Source organism: Hemiscyllium ocellatum, chromosome 7 (genome assembly GCF_020745735.1).
Source record: "Hemiscyllium ocellatum isolate sHemOce1 chromosome 7, sHemOce1.pat.X.cur, whole genome shotgun sequence".
Classification (NCBI taxonomy): Eukaryota; Metazoa; Chordata; class Chondrichthyes; order Orectolobiformes; family Hemiscylliidae; genus Hemiscyllium; species Hemiscyllium ocellatum.
Window position 1 is genome coordinate 7,814,982 of NC_083407.1, and position 19,735 is coordinate 7,834,716.

The 19,735-nt window shown below is 48.2% G+C and overlaps 1 protein-coding gene across 3 annotated transcripts in view; it reads right to left on the reverse strand.

The window, feature by feature from the left end:
• The window catches only part of tmem198b (transmembrane protein 198b), a 150,367-nt gene that overhangs the window by 93,891 nt on the left and 36,741 nt on the right, over window positions 1-19,735 (reverse strand). For 2 of the 3 annotated variants that reach the window (XM_060828239.1, XM_060828240.1), the window contains exon 2: window positions 1,692-1,846. The exons of the other annotated variant lie outside the window; for it this stretch is intronic. The gene's annotated coding sequence lies outside the window, so the exon portion shown is untranslated. The remainder of the gene's footprint in view (window positions 1-1,691; window positions 1,847-19,735) is intronic. 3 annotated transcript variants of the gene reach the window in all.

Below are 19,735 nucleotides of genomic sequence, written 5' to 3' on the forward strand. Positions count from 1 at the left end.
ACACACACACTCATTCTCTCATTCATACACTCACACACACACTCACATTATCTCTCACACAATTTTCTCACACTCATTCTCTCATTCATACACTCTCACACTCTCATACACCTGTTACTTCAGCAAAACACTGAAATACATTAAAAACAATTAATCTTTTAATAATTACATCACCTGTACATCCACTTCATTTCATTTCACTAACCTTGCAATTTTTTGGGTAATATCCACGTACGGACATCACATGGACTGCAGTGGTTCAGGAAGACAGCTCCCCACCACCTTGTCAAGGGACAACTAGGGACAGGTGATGTATCCTGACCGGCCAGTGAGACCCATTTCCCATGAATGAAAACAAAGGCACTGCTACTGAGATGTCAATCACAGACTCAGACAGCACACAGGCATCCCACTTTATCTGTGCCTGCTCTTTGGAAGATCTATCCATTTCCGCGTCATGAACTTACTCAATTCTCGTTCCAGGTTCCCTATTAAATCTGGAGCTCATTCCCAGTTGTAACAATTCACTGAATTAAAGAAAAATTGCCCCACCTCCCCGTTAGCTGTTCTGCTGATGTGTTAAATCTGTATTCACCGGTGACTGACTCTGCCGTTGAGGGAAAGGAATCAAAATTATTAGGAGCAAGAGAAGGCCATTCAGCCCTTCAGGAAGAAAGTGAGGACTGCAGATGCTGGAGATCAGAGTCAAGAGTGTGGTGCTGGAAAGGCGCAGCGGGTCAGGCAGCCTCCGTGGAGCAGGAGACTCGGGTAAAAGTCCTTCATCAGAGCTGACTCTGCTGCTCCTCGGATGCTGTCTGACCTGCTGTGCTCTGTCAGCCCTTCAGCCTCCTCTGCCCCAGGTCATTCTGCTGTAATGCACGTTTCATCACTGCAGAGTCTCTGTAACCTGATCGACAGAGTGGGGATGCTGTTACCAAAGCGCAAGCTTTTGAAACGTGTATTGGCTGTAACATGTGCCAACGCTGTAAGCTCTGGTTCTAAGGTGTGATTTTTCTATAACGTGGGGTTGCACAAGTACACAACTATCACGTTATAGAAGGACCACCTGTATTTGATAAGATCATAGTTAATCTGTTAAAGCTAGCTTTAACTCCACTTTCCCATCTGTTTTCCACAACCCTTGACTCCTCGATCGGTCAAAATCTGTCCGACATTTCTTTGTGTCTTTAATATCAAAGCCCATCCTGATTTTGAGCATCTCCGTTAAATCCCACCCAGGTTCTGACAAGAGCTACCTTGGTTTCTCTGAGCTGTCCACATTGACTGAAGTCAAGATTAGAGTGGGGCTGGAAAAGCACAGCAGGTCAGGCAGCATCCGAGGAGCAGGAGAATTGACATTTCGGCAAAAGCTTTTCATCAGGAAGGATGTCTTCGCGATGTTAATATTGAGACCTGTATGGTCACGATATAACTGGAGCAGCTTCAGATTCCTGATGAAGGGCTTTTGCCCGAAATGTCGGTTTTCCTGCTCCTTGGATGCTGCCTGACCTGCTGTGCTTTTCCAGCACCACTCTAATCTTGACTCTAAACTCCAGCATCTGCAGTACCTAGCTCCCCCGCCCACATGGATTGAAGTCCCTCCCCAAGCCTATTACTGTTCCAGTGAATCTCCGCAGTCTCTCTAAGACCTTAACTTCTGTCGCGTGAAGTCTCAAGTATTCGGAACTTACTCAGAGCAGCCATTGGCCAGTGTTGATGACCTGGTCAACCATCTTCATTCACAGCAGAGAAAACTTTGCGAGGATTATCGCTGACACAAAATGAGTCACTATGGGTGTGCAGGGCAGTGTATTCCTGACATCCTTAACACTTCTCTGTTTAACCTCTGCAAAACAATACAGAATAAAAGGTTACAGGTCAATCTGCTGTGACGCGCGTTTGGTCAGCGCACGTTGGCTATAACGTGACTGGCGAATCGAGGACACTGTTTGCATAACGTGAACTTCGTACCGCATGGGTAAAGCGATCTTCTGCAGCGCGATTTTCTATAGTGCGAGGTTGGAGAGGGTGTCAGCTGTCGAGTTAACAGCAGAACGACCTGCATTTCTTCACAAAGACTGGGCACCAGCCCGGGTAAAGGAGTGGCCTGTACCAATACAGGTCAGTATTTAGTGTGCAGTCCACCCCTCACCCTAACCTCCTGCCCTCAGGAGCCAGCACTGACCCTGACTTCAAACAAACACAACGAGGCTGTTGGGATCAATTAGACTTTGTGTAAGTGCGTAGTGCAGTTGAGAGTAAATCTTTGATTGGTACATTGATGGTTACCATTGGTTACCAAGTGCTCTGATTGGTCAGTGATGGTTACCATTGGTTACCAAGTGCTCTGATTGGTACAGTGATGGTTACCATTGGTTACCATGTGCTCTGATTGGTCAGTGATGGTTACCATTGGTTACCAAGTGCTCTGATTGGTACAGTGATGGTTACCATTGGTTACCATTTGCTCTGAGGAACAGCTCTCCAAATTGTTCTGATCCCCTTGCTGTTTCCCCACACCACTACAAAACCCCCTCTTCGAGAACAATTCCAAATCCCTTTGAAAGTTCCCCCACCCTTTCAGGCGAGTCCACATCACGACAACTCACTGCAGCAAAAAAAAAATGCCTCTTCCTCTTCCATCATGATTTGAAATCTGTCTCTCTCTGGTTGCTAACCCTTCGTCCATCACAACCTTCATCCTGAACACCTTCATTAAATCTCCTCTTCACCTCATCCACTGTTGAGGAGAGTAATCCCTAAACCTAGTCTCTCCACAGGACCGAGGTTCCACCAAAAACGTTCCCCATTCTGATGTTCATTCTTATTGCCTCTTGAAACAAGGACAGACTGAGGAAAGGAGACGGCCAGAAAGTGTCAGTTGTGCTATTTAAAGTCAGTCCCTTCAGTCACGGAGACAGGTCGAGTCTGTCCTCAGGAGAAAAGAGAGGTCTGAAGGGAAAACTGAGAGAGATCTTCAAAACGTAGCATGTGTGGTTCGGCAGTTGGCACTGTTGCCTCACAGCGCCAGGGACCTGGGTTTGATTCCAACCTCCGGAGATTGTCCGTGCGGAGTTTTCACATTCTCCCCGTGTCTGCGTGGGTTTCCTCCGGGTGCTCCGGTTTCCTCCCACAATCCAAATATGTGCAGATTAAGTGGGTTAGCCATGGGAAATTGCCCATAGTATTCAGGGATCTGCAGGTTAGATGGGGGTTAGCCTTGGAACTGCAGGGTTACCGGAATGGGATGGGTGTGGGTGGGATGCTCTTCAGACAGTCGGTGTGGACTCAATGGGCCGAATGGCCTGCTCCCACACTGTAGGAATTCTATGATCCTCAAAACCATGAGGAATCTGGACAGAACACTTCCACGGAAAACCTGTTCACTTTGGTTGAAGGATCTGGAAACAGAGAGCGCAGATCTAACCAGCACCGTGAGATGGTGGGGATTTACCTCCAACTCCATATGTTTACTTGATGCAACATCGTTTCTGTCATTTACTGAACATGAAGAACAAGACCTGGATATTACAGTATTGGAGAATCCAACAGATAATCTTTACAATGAATCAGTTGGTACAATCATTCCTCTGCCATATAAGAGTCCGGGCTAATATCAGGCTATCAGAACAACATGATTACGCAGAGTTCCATGCTTCAGGCGTTTCAAGGTAAGATGGAATATGAGACATCAGAGAATACCTTCAGTCAAATAGAGACCATTCAGATTATCAAGTCTGCAATGAACTTCTGAAGAATATCCCACCCTATCCCTGTAATCCTGCATTTCCTTTAGCTAACAGACCTGGTGTGCACATCCCTGGACATTATGGGGCATTATAGCCTGGCTAATCCACCCAACCTGCACATCTTTGGACTGCAGGAGGAAACCCCTGCAGACATGGGAAGGGGGGGATTGTGTCAGTGTGGAGTTTGCAGTCTTGATAACCTCAGGCCGTATTCTATGGTGCAGGGGTAATATGACAAACATATCCCGTACATCAAATACTGGCATTCCAACAGACTGAGTGTGAGACGTAACCCAACAAGAGGGAATGACCACTTCACACAGGAGGTGGTTAGGATGAGGAAGGTGCTGCCTGACAATGTGGTGGAGACATGTACAGCTCAGATTTACAAGTGGGAATCCAATCATTATCCATCCAGGGAAAGACGCAGGCTTCTGGAGAAAAGGATGGTCAGTTGATCCTTCCATCAAAGAGTCAGCATGGAAATGATGGCCAAATGGCCTCCATTGTGCTGTAACTATGCTTTTTCAGAAGGAGATTGGTACAGTTTTAGATTAGATTACTTACAGTGTGGAAACAGGCCCTTCGGCCCAACAAGTCCACACCGACCCACCGAAGAGCAACCCACCCAGGCCCATTCCCCTAAATTTACCCCTTCACTTAACACTACGGGCAATTTAGCGTGGCCAATTCACCTGACCTGCACATTTTTGTGATTGTGGGAGGAAACTGGAGCAAACCCACAGAGACACGGAGAGAATGTGCAAACTCCACACGGCGGGAATTGAACCGGGTCTCTGGCGCTGTGAGGCAGCAGTGCTAACCACGGGCTAAAGTGGATCCAAGACTTTGGGGAGAAAGCGAGGACAGGGGAGTGAGTCGGATTCTGAGCTATGACTATGTTGAATGGTTAAAGGGGCCGAATGGCCTCCTCCTGCTCCTATTTTCTACGCTTTCCATGACTCGATGATCCTATTTGACTGATATGAGTTTGTTGTTGAATTCTTGTGCCTCACCTCCCAAATGCAACATCTAAAAGGGCAGAATTTCATAACAGCTGCAGTGCCTCAACGCTCTCTCTCACTCTCCACCTCCCTTCGGAACGTTCAAACTGCTATAATCCTCTGACTTCACTTCTCTACTTTCGCTGATGTAGTTTTGAGTGCTGCATTACAGAAAAAGCATTAAATCTTCAGGGAGTACAGAGGGCAGGATGCTGGAAGGGTTTTGGGAACTAAAATCACGAGGAGAGAACTCAAAATATTCCAACTGTTTCCACTGGAGAAGATTTAACGGATCTTTGTAAAGAATGGTGCTAGTGTTATGGCAGTGTAGATAGGGGGAAACTATTTCTGTTGCTCAGGTCCCAAAGAGTCCATCAGAGTAAGACAGATTAACAGGGTGTGGAGATGCATTCAGAGAAATTTCTTGACATGAGCCTGCTGATTGAAGGACTGCATCATCACTGGGAGTGGTTCAGACATTAATGGAAGAGTGTGGTGCTGGGAAAGCCTAACAGGTCAGGCAACATCTGAGGAGCAGGGGAGTCGACGTTTCGGGCAAAAGCCCTTCATCATTTGCCCGAAATGTGGACTCTCCTGCTCCCCGGATGCTGCCTGACCTGCTGCGTTTTTCCAGCCCCACACTCTTCGACTCTGAGCTGCAGTCCTCACCTTCGCGTGGTTAAGACAGTGTCAAATTCTCAACCCTGTGTTCAAGCCTCTCCATTCCCACATCCCTTTCTGTCTTTTATTCATGCATGAGAACAAGCATTGCTGGCTGGCCCAGCATTTACTGCTCATCTCCAGCTGCCCCGAAGGAGCTAATGGGGAGCTCCCTTCCTGAACCGCTGCAGTCCGTGTGCTGTGGGGGAGACCCACAATGCCCATAGGGAGGGAATTCCAGGATTCTGACCCAGCGACACTGAAGGCATGGCATTATATTTCCAAGTCAGGATTGTGAGTGGCTTGGAAGGGGGGAGTATATGGGTGGTAGTGTCCCATTTATTCCTGGACCTACTTCCAGGTCTACCACCCACCAAGCTCTCTGTGTTCCTCTGGCCCCTTGCACATCCCACCCCCAGTTTCCATCGCTCCGGACTGCAGCTATCACAAGATGAAACAGGCACTATACAAATGCCAAGTTGTGGTATTTTATGAAACGGACACACACGTTATGCAACAGTCAGCGATGTGTGTCAAAGGTTATAGATGACACTCCTGTGAAGCACTGAGAGAGTGCTGCACTGTCAGGTCCCGTACTGGGGGAGTGCTGCACTGTCAGGTCCCACACTGATGGAGTGCTGCACTGTCAGGTCCCGTACTGATGGAGTGCTGCACTGTCAGGTCCCGTACTGGGGGAGTGCTGCACTGTCAGGTCCCACACTGAGGGAGTGCTGCACTGTCAGGTCCCACACTGAGAGAGTGCTGCACTGTCAGGTCCCGTACTGGGGGAGTGCTGCACTGTCAGGTCCCACACTGAGGGAGTGCTGCACTGTCAGGTCCCACACTGAGAGAGTGCTGCACTGTCAGGTCCCGTACTGGGGGAGTGCTGCACTGTCAGGTCCCACACTGAGGGAGTGCTGCACTGTCAGGTCCCGTACTGGGGTAGTGCTGCACTGTCAGGTCCCGTACTGAGGATGAGACGTGAAGCAGGGGACTTGTTTCCACTTTCAGGGGGGCTGTGAAAAGGCGAGGGATTTCCCTCCTGATGCCCTGAGCCAAAACGTATCCTCTAAGCTTTAACTGGAAAATGGTGCTGTTACCTTCTCTCCCAGACTGCAGTGCAGTCAGGTAACCGGTTGTAAACACTTTGACATATCGCCAGGCCATAACAGACACTGTAAACATTGTGAGTTATTGAATTCTCGAATCTAATAACAATACAGTGCAGGAGATCATTCGACCCATTGAGCTGATGATGGTCCTTTCAAAGAGCTCATCACTGAACCAACACTTTACCCTGAAACCTGCTTTCTCTCTCAAACTTTTGTCTGATTTCTTTTGCAGAGGTTCTACAGTCGCTGTACCCGCACCTCTCATGGTCAAAGATTGACCAAAGATTGACAAACCTCTCGGGGTAACAGGACGATGCAGGAAGAGTATAGCTCAGGGAGGCCTTTCACCTGCTCACCCAGCACCAGACCAACCCCTCGAATGGCACGACTCACGTACAAGGAGAGATTTGATCAGTTGGGACTATACTGAGAAACTAACCTAACTAAGGGTGGTACAGTGGTTAGCACTGCTGCCTTACAGCACCAGGGTCCTGGGTTCAATTCCAGCCTCAGGTGACTGACTGTGTGGAGTTTGTACATTCTCCCTGTGTCTGCCCGGGTTTCCTCTTGGTGCTCTGGTTTCCTCCCACAATCTAAAAATGTTCAGGTTAGGTGAATTGGCTACACTAAGTTGCCCATAGTGTTCAGGGATGTGTAGGTTAGGTGCATTAGTCAGGGGTAAACATAGATCAATAGGGTAGGGAATGGGTCTGGGTGATTAGATTACTTTTAGTGTGGAAACAGGCCCTTCGGCCCAACAGGTCCACACCGACCCACCACCCACCCAGACCCCTAACCTAACACTATGGGCAATTCAGCATGGCCAATTCACCTGGCCTGCACATCTTTGGACTGTGGGAGGAAACCAGAGCACCCGGAGGAAACCCACGCAGACACGGGGAGAATGTGCAAACTCCACACAGTCAGTCGCCTGAGGCGGGAATTGAACCCGGGTCTCTGGTGCTGTGAGGCAGCAGAGCTAACCACTGTGCCGCCCACTAAGGTGGGATACTCTTTGGAGGGTTGGGGTGAAGGGCCTGTTTCCAAACTGTAAAGGATTCTATTTTATGTTCACTGGAGTTTAGAAGAGTTTAGACACCTACAAAATCCTACCAGGACCAGACAGGGATAAACATGGGAGGGATGTTCCCAATGACCACGGGATCACAGTCACAGGATAGGGGAAAGGCCATTTAAGACTGAGATGAGGGAAGGTTATTGCAGTGGGTAGTGTCCCTATCTCTGAGCCAGTGGTTCACCAGGGAGGGTGTGTTCATGACATGGTCATACAGGTTCAGAACCAACCTACAGATCCTTCCAAGTCATGGAGAGGGAGGGATTGCTGGTCAACAGTGTTTCTGATTTGCTCATTCACTCACAGGATGAGGGTGTCACTGGCTAGGCCAGCTTTAACTGCCCAGGTCAACCACTGTGACAGAAAGGCACTCGAAGCTTTGACAATCATAGCTCCAAACTACAACACAGAAACCCTTCACGCCTGCTCCATCATTCAGTATGATCCTGACTGATCACCCAATTCCAGTCCCTCCTTTCTCCACAAACCTCTGCTCCCTTTGGTCAGAAGAACCATATCTCTCTCATTTTTGAAAACATTCAATGTTTTGAGCTCAACCGCTTTCTCGGGTAGAGAATTCACCAATCTCACATGGAAAAGTGGAGGTTACTGAAATAACTCCCCAGAGGCCAGTATCCCATCACCAAGTCACCCTTTAGTTACACGGGGAGAGTTCCTGACACTAATCCAGCTCCCTCAGGGCCAACTCTCAGAGTGAACAGACCCCCCCCCCGACACTCCTGTTTATATCTTTCAGCCCCGGCTCCCGGATTGGGCCAGGTTAACAGCTGAAAATGTGTTGCTGGAAAAGCGCAGCAGGTCGGGCAGCATCCAAGGAGCAGGGGAATCGATGTTTCGGGCATGAGCCCTTCTTCAGGAAAGGTTAACAGCCCCAATCAGGGACCCCATGTTCTGTGAGATCCACCTAGCTGACTTCATTACAATCCACCAGTGACCACATCAATTGGACTCCCTGAGCAAATGGTAGCATTCACACTCTCAGGTAGGGTCCTCCAAATCCCAATCATGTCAATTGTCAGAGAGTTTCCCTCATTTCATCATGGAATTCCTACAGTGTGGAAACAGGCCCTTCAGCCCAACAAGTCCACACCGACCCTCTGAAGAGTAACCCATCCAGACCCATTTCCCTACCCTAATATCCCGTATTTACCCCTGACTAATGCACCTAACCTACACATCCCTGAGCACGATGGTCAATTTAGCATGGCCAATTCACCTAACCTGCACATGTTTGGACTGTGGGAGGAAACCCACACAGACATGGGGGAGAATGTGCAAACTCCACACAGCCACCAGAGGTTGGAATCAAACCCGGGTCCCTGGCGCTGAGAGGCAGCAGTGCTAACCACTGAGCCACCGTGCTACCTGTTCTTATAAATTCTGTCTCTGTGTCAATGCTCCCTCTGTCTGGCAACATTGCTTCAGTCTGAGATGTGCAGGTTAGGGGAATTGGCCACGCTAAATTGAGGCTGGAATCAAAGCCGGGTCCCTGGTATGTGATACAGTCGTGCTAACCACTGAGCCACTGTGCCACCTCTAAGACATAGTTTTTAGGACCAAAGGAATTGAAGTGTGTTGGGAGAATGTAGGAACAGGGGCTGAGTTGGATGATCAGCCATGACCATATGGAATGGTAGAGCAGGCTGGAAGGGCTGAATGACCTGTAGCTGCTCCTATGCTTCTAAGTTTCTATGAATCTCCAATCACTCATCTCCGTATGTGACTATCTGTTGAACGAGGTTCTGTCCTGTACTCCCCCAGCTAAATCCCATTTTGTTCACTTAATCATTCTTCCGAAAGAAGATGTTAACCTTTGGCACCTCCGAATCTGTTGAGAAACTAGCAACACATGTTGTATTTAGTCGCTGAAGTCCTAACGTCACAGTGCCTGCGTTTTGTTGCACAGCCCCAGCTCCTGTTGCAAGCTCCACAGGTGTTAATAACATTAGCACAGATGTGACCTGCTAATCTCATCACTGCATGGCCAGTCTAATCCCTCTGAGGGAGCAGTAAGACATAAATAACCTGTTACAGCCAACAAACCAAGATAATAGATTCCAGACAACTCCCCTCTCCACAACCCTGGGCTGAGCATCTGCACCTGCTCCATCCTCTCCCTCACCCTCTGAGTTTTTACCTCTGTGACATTGCACTACACTAGACTAGAGGAGGGATCGGGAGGGAGGGTGCAGAAGAGGTTTACCAGGATGCTGCCTGGATTAGAGGGTCTGAGCTATAAGGAGAGGCTAAAAAAACTCAGGTTGTCTTCCCTGGAGCGGTGGAGGCTGAGGGGAGACCTGATAGAAGTTTATAAAATTATGAGAGGCGTGGATAGGGTTGACGGTGAGAACCTTTATCCCAGAGCTGAAATGTCTAAAACTAGGGGGCATGCATTTAACGTGAGAGGAGGAAAGTTCAAAGGAAATGTGAGGGGACAGGTTTTATTACACAGAGAGCAGTAGGAGTGTGGAACGCACTGCCAGGGAGTGGTGGTGGGGACAGATATGATCAGGGTGTTTTAAAGACTTTTAGATCAACATGGAATATGTTAGAGATATGGACCAAGGACAGGCAGAAGAGATTAGTTTAATTTGACGTTATGGTTGGCACAACATGGTGGGCCGAAGGGCCTGTCTCAGTACTGTACTGTTCAATTACTGCACAGCAGGATCCCATAATGAGTTAATGGCCAGCTCAGGCTGCTTTTGCAATGTGGCCTGAAGGATAACTACTGACACTTACAGCAACACTACTAACAGAAAGGAAGCGCGGTAAATAGGTTCCAATGTCAAAACGTTTGAGATCGATTGGAAATGGAAAGAATTAGCCCAGGCAGCTCATCCTGAATTAATCAAATCGACTGCTGCTACTACACTGACAGGACACTCTGACCTTTCCCTCTCCACCCATTGCCCTATTATGGCCTTCAGTTTCAGTCACACTCTGAATGGGGACAGGCCATTCAGCCCATCACAACAATCCAGCCAGTTCCAAGAGAAGCTTTTGTTTGTATTCTACCATCCCTCTGACTCAGTAATTACTCAGTGAGTAAATGAGTTATCGTAACTGATGGCAACTCCTGTTCACCTTTCACTACAGCCCCCTCAAACCCCCTCCATCGTCACACCCTCCTGACCATGTCCCACCAACACCGCACCCAGCAACCCCACTCAACACTCCCACCCAACATCCCCACCACGCCCACTCAGCAGCCCACTCAGTAACCCCACCCTGTACTCCCACCCAGCACCCCCACCCAACACTCCCAACATCCCCAACACATCCACTCAGCATCCCACCCAGCACCTTTACCCAACATCCCCAATACACCCACTCAGCACCCCACCCTGTACTCCCACCCAACATCCCCAATACACCCACTCAGTACCCCACCCTGCACTCCCACCCAACATCCCCAATACACCCACTCAGTACCCCACCCTGCACTCCCACCCAACATCCCCAATACACCCACTCAGCACCCCACCTTGCACTCCCACTCCCCACCCTTACCTTGCATCCCAATCCCACCCAGCATCCCCACCACACTCACTGGTCTATCCTGGCTCCTGACCCAGTAACACTTTATTCTGGATTAGAGGTGCTGGAAGAGCACAGCAGTTCAGGCAGCGTCCAAAGAGCGGCGAAACCGACGTTTCGGGCAAAAGCTCTTCATCAGGAATCCAGAATCTGGTTTCCAGCATCTGCAGTCATTGTTTTTACCAGTAACACTTTAGCTTACAAGTCCTCATCGCAGGAGGTGGTGTTTGGTATGCTTTCTTTTATTGGTCAGAGTATCGAGTACAGGAGTTGGGAGGTCATGTTGCAGCTGTGCAGGACATTGGATAGGCCACTGTTGGAATATTGTGTGCAGTTCTGGTCTCCTTCATATCGGAAAGTTGTTGTGAAACTTGAAAGGGTTCAGAGAAGATTTACAAGGATGTTGCCAGGGTTGGAGGGTTTGAGCTACAAGGAGAGGCTGAACAGGCTGGGGCTGTTTTCTCTGGAGCATCAGAGGCTGAGGGGTGACCTTATAGAGGTTTATAAAATCATGAGGGGCATGGATAGGATAAATAAACAAAGTCGTTTCCCTGGGGTCAGGGAGTTCAGAACTAGAGGGCATAGGTTTAGGGTGAGAGGGGAAAGATATAAAAGGGACTTAAGGGGCAACTTTTTCACACAGAGGGTGGTACAGGTATGGAATGAGCTGCCAGAGGAAGTGGTGGAGGCTGGTACAATTGCAACATTTAAGGGGCATCTAGATGGGTATATGAATAGGAAGGGTTTAGAGAGATACAGGCCAAGTGCTGGCAAATGGGATAAGATTGGGCTGGGATATCTGGTCGGCATGGACAGGTTGGAGCTAAGGGCCTGTTTTTGTGTTGTACATCTCTATTTCTCAATGTCTTTGTGGCCTCCCTCTGCCTGACCTCTCCGCTGAGATAACTGTGCTTTTCTAACGTTAGACTCGAGCATTTCCCCCACTCACACCCCTCCCCAATTTGAATCGCTCCACCCCATTGGTAGCTGTCTCTCCCGCTCTCCACCTTCCTCATGACCTAGAAAACCCTCCTCGGGGTCAAGTGACACCATGTTTTTCACTTCCTGTGAAGCACCTGGGGATGTTTTGCAGCATTGAAGGTTACTGCATAAATGCAACGAGTTGTTGTTAATCACTGTGAATCTTGCTAAAGAGAAACACATGTTGCCCAAGTTTTCCATTTGGCACTCGTCAGGAGAATGCCAAATTTCAAGCAAACACAATAATTTATATCACAAGAGAACAGCATCACTCAACAAGTCGGATTGGTTCAGATTTTGTCACAGACAAAGCAATGTGGACCAATCAGATTCCCTGAGCTTCGTTTGTAGAGAACTTGCCTCCTGTCTGACTGTTCTCCGTGGCAACACCTCAGCCAATCAGAGTTTGCATCTGTGTGTGTGTGTGTAGTGCAGTGAGGTCACCTGTAGTGTGACATGAACCAAGGACTTTGGGTTCATGTCATATTACAGGTGACCCCACTGAACTACACACACACAGATACAGACAGATGCACACTCACACACACACACGCATATACATACAGACACTCATACACACACACACTCCTACAGATACACACACACTCCTACAGACCCATGCATTCATGCAGACCCTCTCTCATACACAAACCCTCTCTCATACACTCACACATACACTCACACACTTAGACGCATACACGCATCTTCTCACAGACTTATACCCCTTTACATTCACACTCACACTCACACACATGAACACTCTCCCACAGACACTCTTAATCAACACCACCATACACGCATCCACATGCACACACACATATACATTTGTGGGGTGAATTTGTACTCATAGAATTATGTTTAATTTTGCTCAAAAACTGCATGAATCTGTGTAAGATTCTGTAAATCTATTTTTTAGATTAGAATCAGTCTGACCGTTGGGGCACAGACAGTCTCACACAGGGCAACTCACACCTTCAATACATTATCTGGGCTGACATGACACCAATTGTTAAAGTTCACTTGAGAATGAAATTTTAAAAAAGGTTCTGCAATTTACAAATGTAAGAACTGAAACCAACATGTTCATCATGCAGTTCTGGTTTCCTTCCTACCAGAAAGATGTTGTGAAACTTGAAAGGGTTCAGAAAAGATTTACAAGGATGTTGCCAGGGTTGGAGGATCTGAGCTACAGGGAGAGGCTGAACAGGCTGGGGCTGTTTTCCCTGGAGCGTCGGAGGCTGAGGGGTGACCTGATAGAGGTTTACAACATCATGAGGGGCATCGACAGGGTAAATAGGCAAAGTCTTTTCCCTGGGGTGGGGGAGGCCAGAACTAGAGGGGCATAGGTTTAGGGTGAGAGGGGAATGATATAAAAGAGACCTAAGGGGCAGCTTTTTCACGCTGAGGGTGGTACGTGTATGGAATGAGCTGCCAGAGGATGTGGTGGAGGCTGGTACAATTGCAACATTTAAGAGGCATCTGGATGGGTATATGAATAGGAAGGGCTTGGAGGGATATGGGCCGAGTGCTGGCAGGTGGGACTAGATTGGGTTGGGATATCTGGTCAGCATGGACGGGTTGGACCGAAGGGTCTGTTTCCATGCTGTACATCTCTATGACTCTGTGGCTTAACAAACAATCCACGTCTTTTTTAATATATCATTTCAGCTACATCACACTGTACACTTTTGCTATAAATTCTGCATCTTATTCTCCGCGACTACCTGATATAGGAGCAGCACTCCGAAAGCTAGTGCTTCCAAATAAACCTGTTGGGACTATAACCTGGTGTTGTGTGATTTTTTAACCCTGTTTATATTGGTTGTCTCCAGATCTCTAACAAACTTAGCACATTAGTGGTGGTTGCAGGTCTTATCCCATGAAGGACTGGGTGGATCACAGCTGGCCAGTTTGAAATGTCCCTAAACACCCCCCTCCAGCTACTAACAATCCCATCATTAACACAGAGGAACACTGACAGATTATGGGAGTTGACACACCTCACCCTGTGTTTCCTGGAAGACACTGCCTATTCATTAACCACGGTATAACTATCAGCAAACTGCACTACATTATACCAGTAAAATACTCTACATTCCCTTTGAGCTATTGCCTTTCTGCTCCTGTTAGGTTCGCTTCACTTGGCTGGGAAAGAACGGGCTCCAATATAATCGCTCCCTCCAGACATTCTAACCATTGCCCTCGATTTCCCAGGGTCGTCCCTCATTAAAACATTAACCGTTCCTATCAATCTTCTGGCCTTGCATTCAATGAAGCAGACACAATCCGTCTTCCTATCCCTCCCGATTCTCCAAAGCCAGCCCCCTCAGTCCTCGCTCAGTGACCCTCCCCGTCCTTTCTCACCCTCAGTTCACTTGCTCGGTGTCTGCTGCTTTGATAAATGACCCTGCTATGAGTTACATTAATCTTAAACAGGAGCAGGCCATTCAGCCCAGAAAGCCTGCTCCATCGTTCAACTGGATGATATCTGATCGTACAATCATTGAGGTGGACAGAACAGAAGAGGACATTCGGCCCATCAAATCTGTACCAGCAAAAATATACTAAATCTCCACTAGAACATAGAACAGTGTGGCACAGTGCAGGTCCTTCGGCCCACTATGTTGTGCCAAGTATTTATCCTAGCTGAAAATGTGTTGCTGGAAAAGCGCAGCAGGTCAGGCAGCATCCAAGGAGCAGGAGAATCGATGTTTCGGGCATGAGCCCTTCTTCAGGGCTCATGCCCAAAACATTGATTCTCCTGTTCCTTGGATGCTGCCTGCCCTGCTGCGCTTTTCCAGCAACACATTTTCAGCTCTGATCTCCAGCATCTGCAGTCCTCACTTTCTCCTCAAGTATTTATCCTAACCTACACATCCCTCAACTTATTGCCATCCGAGCATTTGTCCAGCAGTCGCTTAAATGTCCCTAATATCTCTGACTCTGCTACCCCCGCTGGCAGTACATTCCACACCCCCACCACTCTCTGTGTAAAGAACCTATCTCTGACATTTCCCAGATACCTTCCTCCAATCACCGTTAAATTATAACCCCTCATGACAGCCATTTCTAACCTGGGGATAAATCTCTGGCTATCTACTCTACCTGTGCCCCTCATGACCTTGTACACCTCTATCAAGTCACCTCTCTTCCTCCTCCTCTCCCACTGAAAAGCCCGACCCCACTCAACCTCTCTCCATAAGACAAGCCCTCCATTCCAGGCAGCATCCTGGTAAATCTCCTCTGCACCCTCTCTAAAGCATCTACATCCTTCCTATAATGAGGCGACCAGAACTGGACACAATATTCCAACTGTGGTGTCACCAGGGTTTTATAGAGCTGCAGCATAACCTCATGACTCTTAAACCCAACCCTATCAGAAATAGGAACAGTAGACCATTCAACCCCTTGAGCCTGATCCACCACTAAATACGATCATGGCTGACCCAACATAAGACCTAGGAGCAGGAGTAGGCCATTTGGCCCCTCGAGCCTGCTCCCCCATTCAATAAGATCATGGCTGATTTTTTCATGGCCTCAGTTCCACTTACCCGCCCTCTCACCGTAACCCTTAATTCCTTTACTGTTCAAATATCTATCGACTTTTGCCTTAAAAACATTGCCAAAAGTGGCCTAACCAATGTCCTGTACAGCTGCGACATGACCTCCCAACTCCGACACTCAATGCTCGGACCAATAAAGGCAAGCATACCAAACGCCTTCTTTGATTTGGTCACACATTGGAACACGGTGCTGAACAATATGAAACAGCTGCCTGTAAGTACAGGAAACACCCGTACCTTTAAAATGACACCCCTGAACCGCACAGAGTTCCTAAGTACCAGAGTTCAGAAATTGGATGTTTGTGAATCGGGGACCCTCTGTAGTGACAATGATGCAGGGCCCAATATTGGTCAGGGCACCAGACAATTGAGACTAGAACAAGCGCTATACGAATGCCAAGATATTACATTCCTTTCTTTGTTAGGATTCCAGCTGGGATGAATAAGATCGAAGTGTGGAACGATGTTAGTGAGTCAGCGCAGAGACTTCATTTCACGGGAGAATAGGGAGTGACAGGTTGAGAGTGGGATTTGAAGGGATAAATATTCAAATTAACATTGAGTCACGTATTGAGTGTGAGTTTATTAACGCTGGGTTCGAACGTAATTATTATGATTAGATTAAACCGGGGATGAAGCAGCATCTGTTTGTTTCTAACTGTAGAACCTGGAGAGTATCTGGTTCACAGAGAGGTTTGAAAAGCAGCAGCGATTCAGGTGAAGCAGACAGTATTATCGGCAGCAGCCAGCAATGAACTGAAACCCAGAGAATCCTGATGGAATGGTCTGCTGGGTTCCTGACCCAGTGAAAAACAAGGCACAATCCACAATAATAACAGGCAGGCTTCACACCTCAGCCCGTGACCACTGCCAATGTACCTCAGGGAATCATACGCTAAAGAGGCCCTTCAGCCCATTGAGGCTGTACTGACAAAACTACGCACAATCCAATTTAGTCCCACTGTCTCACATTAGGCCCATGGATTTAGAGTCATAGAGATGTACAGCACGGAACCAGACCCTTCCACCCAACTCGTCCATGCCAACCAGATATCCTAACCTAATCGAGTCCCATTTGCCAGCGCTTTGCCCATATGCTTCCAAACCCTGCCTATTCATATACCCATCCAGGTGCCTTTTAAATGCGGTAATTGTACCAGCCTCCACCACTTCCTCTGGCAGCTCATTCCATACATGTACCCACCCTCTGTGTGAAAACATTGCCCTGAATGTATGATACTTCATCCAATTATTTTTTAAAGGTTGTGAGGTTTACCAATTCAACTACCCTCCCAGCGTCCCCATTTAGTTTCCTTATTTTAGACACGATACAATTGTATTAGCATTCGGGTTACAGGGAGAGGCTGGGACCGTTTACACTGGGGTTTAGGAGGTTGAGGGGTGACCTAACAGAGGTTGATAAAATCACAAGGGGTATAGATAAGGCTCTTGCCATTCACCTTTTCCACAGGGTGAGGGTGTTCAAGGTGAGGGGACCCATTTTAAGGTGGGAGGAGAATGATTTAAAAAAGACATGGGGGCAATTTATTTTCACACAGAGAGTGGTTCGGGTGTGGAATGAACTTCCAGAGGAAGTGATGGAGATGGTACAGTTACAATATCTAAAAGACACTCTGATAAACTCATGAATAAGAAATGTTTGCAGGGATACAGGCCAAATACAGGCAGGTGGGACTGATTTAGTTCGGGACTGTGGTCAACATGGACTGGTTGGACTGAAGGGGTGGCATGGTGGCACAGTGGTTAGGACTGCTGCCTCACAGTGCCAGGGACTTGGGTTCAATTCCCGCCTCAGGTGACTGTCTGTGTGGAGTTTGCACACTCGCCCCGTGTCTGTGTGGGTTTCTTCCAAGTGCAACACAATCCAAGGCTGTACAGGTTCAGTGAATTGGCCACGCTAAATTGCCAATAGTGTGAGGTGCATTAATCAGAGGGAAATGGGTCTGGGTGGGTCACTCTTCAGAGGGTCAGTATGGACTTGTTGGGCCAAATGGCTTGTTTCCACACTGTAGGGGAATCTAATCTAGTCTTTCCATTTTATATGGAGGATCGTGGCAAAGTGTAGATTTTCCTCCTTAAATCAATTGAGCCAGGTGGGTTTTTAAAACAATAGACAATGATTTCATGGTCATCATTAGAATATTAATTACTGATTTTTTTTAACTGAATTCAAACATCACATCAGCTGTGATGGGATTTGAACTCACATCTGCAACGATCAGAGGTTGTGGTTATAAGTTACTAACCCAATAACAACATCACTACGTCACTGCATCCACGTTAATTCCTGGCACAGAAATCCAGTTAAACCACATTACTTAATGACAACAGTGCATTGAGAATACTGGAGAAATTCATCAGAACAGGCAGCAGCTGTGGAGAGAGTTAACGTTGAGGCCACAGTGCCTCTTAATTCTGAAGCAGAGACAGACCAGACTCACATTGCTGACTGCTTTCTCTCTCCACAGATGCTGCTAGACCTGCTGAGTTTCTCCAGTGTTCTCTGTATTTGAGCAATGTCCCTTTGTCCTTTCACCACCGCTCTGCTACTTTAAGTTGGTTAGCTCAGTTGGCTGGATGGCTGGTTAGTCGTGCAGAGTGTGGGTTCAATTCCTGCATAGGTCGAGGTTACCATGAAGGACTGTCCCCTCACCTGAGGCATGGTGACCCTCAGGTTAACCCTCACCCAGTGAGGCAGCAGCCCTCTGGTTCAGTAGAACTCTGGGGACATTACCAAGGTCTGCTGTGATGTTATGACTTAAGCTGTAATGAGTCTGGCACATGCACTCATCACACACCCACGGAGAGAAAGGTAACTGCCAAAGATGGCCCATAGTACTGCCCCCTGCAGGGCAGGGTCACCATAACAAATCCCATTGTTCAGGATGACATTACAGTCTGAACATTGTCAACAACAAATCAATGTGATCCCCCATTCCCTCCCCCTTCTCCCATCAACCCTGGACCCAGGAACATGACCCCCTACACCCCCCCTCCCCATTCCAGGCAGCAGAGAGGGTCGGGTTGAAGTGGGGAAAAGGAGTCTGTCTCTGCTCAACCCCTGACAGCCCACCCCATCTCCCCTTGACAACCCACCCCATCTCCCTCATCTCCCCCTGACAGCCCATGTTCCCTCACACCTGATAGTTTGCCTCTCAACCTCCACCTCATCCCATACCCCCTGCCCCGCAATAGTCTGCCCCCACTCTACCCAACCTCGTGCCCCTTTGCCCCCAGCTTGGGGGGTATCATTGGTGTTCCTTGTGACCAGCTGAGATCTCAGGCCTCCTGTACAAATCCATCAGCCTTCCCTAGTTCCGGAATCTCTTAACCCCATTCCTAATAAAAACTGTTCAGAATTTTTCCTGAGCCCCCTTCCCCCCCACCATCCTCCATCCAACCCAAGATGGGACCATTTCAGATTGCCACAGCCCTTCATCGCCATGGCAACTGCTTCATGGCATCACCCAAATGGCCTGGCTCTCTTGTTCCCATCTGGGTCACTGATGTCCTTTAGGGAGTGAAATCTCCCATCCTTACCCGGTCTGGCCTACGTGTGACTCCAGACCCACAGCGATGTGGTCAACTCTAAACTGCCCTCTGAAATGGCCGAACAAGCAATTCCCTTCAGGGTAATAACTGCTGACATTCTATGCCATCAAACAATTTTTAAAAACTACCCTCTCCCTACCAAAGGAGGGCATCGTTATGGACAGCACGGTGGCACAGTGGTTAGCACTGCCATCTCACAGCACCAGAGACCGAGGTTCGATTCCAGCCTCGGGTGAGTGTCTGTGTGGAGTTTGCACATTCTCCCCGTGTCTGCGTGGGTTTCCTTCGGGTGCTCCGGTCTCCTCCCACAGTCCAAAGATGTGCAGGTTAGAGTGGATTGGCCATGCTAAATTGTCCATAGTCAGGGAAATGGGTCTGGGTGGGTTACTCTTCGGGGGGGTGGGTCAGTATGAACTTGTGGGGCTGAAGGGCCATATTTCCACACTGGTAGGGTATC